The sequence below is a fragment of the Colossoma macropomum genome, unplaced genomic scaffold, assembly GCF_904425465.1.
Source record: "Colossoma macropomum unplaced genomic scaffold, Colossoma_macropomum, whole genome shotgun sequence".
Classification (NCBI taxonomy): Eukaryota; Metazoa; Chordata; class Actinopteri; order Characiformes; family Serrasalmidae; genus Colossoma; species Colossoma macropomum.
This window is the reverse complement of record NW_023494796.1, coordinates 31,306,564-31,310,485: the sequence shown is the minus strand read 5'-3', so window position 1 is coordinate 31,310,485 and position 3,922 is coordinate 31,306,564.

Genomic DNA, 3,922 nt, shown 5'->3' with positions numbered 1-3,922 from the left:
TCAAGATGTTCCTAAACATGGGTAGAGGCACAACCTGGGAATCTCAAAGACAAATGTCCAAAAAAAACAAAAAAAAAACAAAGGAGCTTCCCTGTAGGGCCTGTGGCTTGCTGGTGTAAATGATGTTTCTACAACCAGAAGGTTGTTGGTTCAAGCCTTACTTTTGCATGTCTTCGTCAGTAAAGATGGCAAAAACAAAGATAAATGTTAAAAAAAAAAAAAGACGGCTCCCTGCGGGCCCTGTGGCTTGCTGGTATAAATCAATCATGTTTCTACAACCAGAGGCTTGTTGGTTCAAGCCCCACTTGAGGGCTTTCATTTGCATGGCTTCATCAGTAAAGATGGCAAAAACAAAGACAAATGTTAAAAAAAAAGGAGGACATTTGTGAGATCCTGTGGCTCACTGGTAGATGCCCTGCCTCTACAGTCTGGAGGTTATCGGTTCGTATCCCGAGCAGGATCCTCACATCACGGTGGTGGTGAAACACACACACACACACAGGGTGAAGGGTGCATGATGCATGACGTGCGAGGAAGGCCGGAGGGCGCAACCCAAGAACCAGGGGGGAAGGTATACCCGTCTCCCCCCCTGGGGCCCAGGAGAGAGGACAAGAGGGGGTTATGCAGAATTTTGCTGGAAAAAAAAAGTTGCACTTAACCCTTTGGGTATGCAAAAATTCTACCTACTTGGACCCTCATTTTACTTGGCAAGCTAACTAAAATGTTGCCCATTTCATTCACCTGCTTGCTTGCACTTTTATCTTTTCTCTTTTCCTCCCCCTTTCTCTCCTCCCTCTCCTTGGCTTGAACCCACAACCTCCCACATCTGAGGCCAAGGCTTTTCCCACTAAGCCACCAAGTTTCACACACAGCAGCCTTTTTTTGGGGGGTTTGTCTTGAAGATTCCAAGACACACACAAAAAATGCATCTTCTCATGACTCAAAGCAGATGAAGACCAAGTTTGAGAAATGTGTGCTGGTAGTCTGTGCTGAACCGAGGTGTTCCTAACGCTTTAACAGGTGGCTGATTGCAAATGCATCCCATGGTTTTCTAACGGGATCTAGACGTGTGCTCTCTGTTGGAAACCAGTCAAACCACAAGTTTTATTTCAGAAAAATGAGCCTAGGTAAACGCAAGTACGGAATACGGTATAGAAAAGCCGTGTGTGGATGAGGTGTGGATTGTCCATGGAGATCATCGCGACGACGACTCGGAGGTGCGGCGACAGGCCTATAGGCCGATACGCCGGCGCCGCTGGCCGTTCGGCGGCCGGATGGCCCGGGGAAAAAACCGGCTCGGGACCGGACGGTTCTGGACTTTATGCTTCTGCGCCTCCTCCTGCTCGGCAGCTGTGAGAACAGACAGTGGCTTGGGTGGGCGGAGTCCTTCGGAGTCCTCCTGGTCTTCCTCAGGCAGCGGCTGGTGTATAAATCCAGGAGGTTTGGGAGCTGGACCCCGGTGATGCGCCGGGCTGTCCGCACCACCCTCCGCAGAGCTTTCCGCTCGATGGCGGTGCAGTTCCCGTACCAGGAGGTGATGGAGCCTGTTAGAATGCCCTCCACAGTACATGTGTACAATGTTCTGAGGATGCGGGGATGCATGCCAAAAGGCGCTGTTGCGCCTTCTTCGCCACCCGTGTGGTGCGTTCGGTCCACGTCAGCTCCTCTGAGATGTAAACACCGAGGGACTCGAAGCTGCTGACCCTCTCTAGAGAGGCTCCGTTGACGGGGGTGGGCTCTTTCTCTCGCTTCCGGCACCAGTGTGTCAGGAAGCTGACCTCCTCTCTGTAGGCCTCCTCGTTGGCCCACAATCGTGGTGTCATCTGCAAATGTGATGATGACATCGGAGCTGTGTCTGGCTGAGCAGACGTGGGTGTACAGGGGATACAAGAGAGGGCTGAGCACCCAGCCCTGAGGAGCTCCGGTGTTAAGGGTCAGCGAGAAGGAGGTGGCGTCGGCCCGTCGGGAAGTTCGGGATCCAGCTGCGCGGAGGACTGTTCGGACCCAGATCCCAAAGGGTCAGAACGTAATCGTCGGCGTCACATCAATAATGGACCGGTCGGCCGATGAAACGTTAACAGATCAGCCGATGAGGTGCCGTGTTAGAAGCATGGTGACTCCAAATGGATGAAAGAAGAATGGCTCCAAAGTCAGGTAGGCTAAACTGACATTATTATGACATGAAACGGTGCCCTCTATTTTGGTAAACGGTGGGAAAACGTAAAGGTACAAGAACAAACCAGACAAACAGCTAGTCTTCAGCAAGACCAGATCCGCTTAGAGCTCCGTTTACAAACCTCAGGAGGGCTTAACTGTCAATGTTTTCGACGTTAATGGGGAGAATAGCAACAAAAACACTCTCTAGCAGCTAGCACACATGCTAATGATTAGCGTTAGCTTCCTAGGCAGCTTTCGGCACTTTGTAAACACTTCACAAAGGTGCCAATTGTAAAATGTCATCGGTGCCGTTCTAGTTTCCGTCCTGGTGCTCTTCCTGCTCTGTAATAGTGACCATAGTGACTTTCTCCTCACCTGAGCGCTAGTTTAAAACTGTTGGAGAGAGACCGCGAGATCCCCACAGTGCACTTTGCTCAGAAAGAGAAAACAGAAATCAGAGATGAACTCCTGATCTGCAGCGGAAGCATTCACCCGTCCACTTTTCTCTCTCTGGGGAGTTTAGTTAACCACAAATATCTTGTTTTAGTGCTGTGGTTCTCGCGTTGGTGTTCCAGATAAAGAGGAGTTCAGTCTTCCAAACTAGAACTGATCCACAGTCAGAGCTCCACCTGAGGGCTGTGTAAGCTAAGCTGAGTTCTCTTCAGCTGAAGGAGATCTTACGGTTTAAACTCAGCGGCGTCTCTTAAATCTAAAGGCCTTTAATTAGTAATGAACTTCACCTGCTGCTGGTGATGAGGAGGGACGGTGCAGAACTGCGCCATCTGCTGGCGATGAGGAGGCACGGTGCAGAACTGCGCCATCTGTCGGCGATGAGGAGGGACGGTGCAGAACTGCGCCATCTGCTGGCGATGAGGAGGGACGGTGCAGAACTGCGCCATCTGCGGGTGGCCTTCAAAACGTGTTTTTGACCGCTTTCCTTTTTTAGATTTTCAACTCGAAACGTTCGTTAATGTTTCGGAGCGCCCTCTAGCGGTTCTTGTAAGGCCAAAATGCAGTATTTGCGGTGACAGTAAGAGAAAAGTTTCAAACTGAGATTTTAACATTATTTTCTAACATTAAACTACATTATGGTACTGAAGTACTAAAACATTACATTTCAAATAAAAATCTAATAAGTTACGCTACAATAAAGATATCATTTTTTTATGTCATTGGGTGAAGGTGAGCATTACTGATACTGAGTGCTGATTGGTTGGCGAGTGGAGCAGCTCATTGGCTGTTCGTGCTCACTGACGTTGTTTTAAACCCCTATAATTTGTGTTTTAAAACTCTTAAAAATATACCAGCAGTTTTAAAAATTTTTTATGCTGTTCTGTGTTCAGGAAATGAATGTATTCTTTTATATTAAAAACGTTTAAGCATTTATAAACTATGATTTTGCTCAAATGCTCCATATTAACCCATTCATTTTGGACTTGCTCAGGAGCGCCCTCTAGCATATGAGAAACCTGGAAGACATTACAGAGCGCCCTCTAGTGGTAACTTTGTACTTTGCCTACTGTGATGATCAGCTGTGGTCTTTCTGACAGCCTCGTTTTATCGGGGAACATTTCAAAATCAGGATAAATCAAATAATTAGGAGATTTTTTGTATGTGTACATTTAGTTAGGTTTCAAATGTAACATTCTACATTGTATGTATTTGCAGTCATTTATTAAGACTGAAATCTACTGTTGTTTGATGTTTGGTAGGAGCCTTTACTCTGATCCAGTATTTCGGAAAAAAGTTAAGTCAAAAATACTGT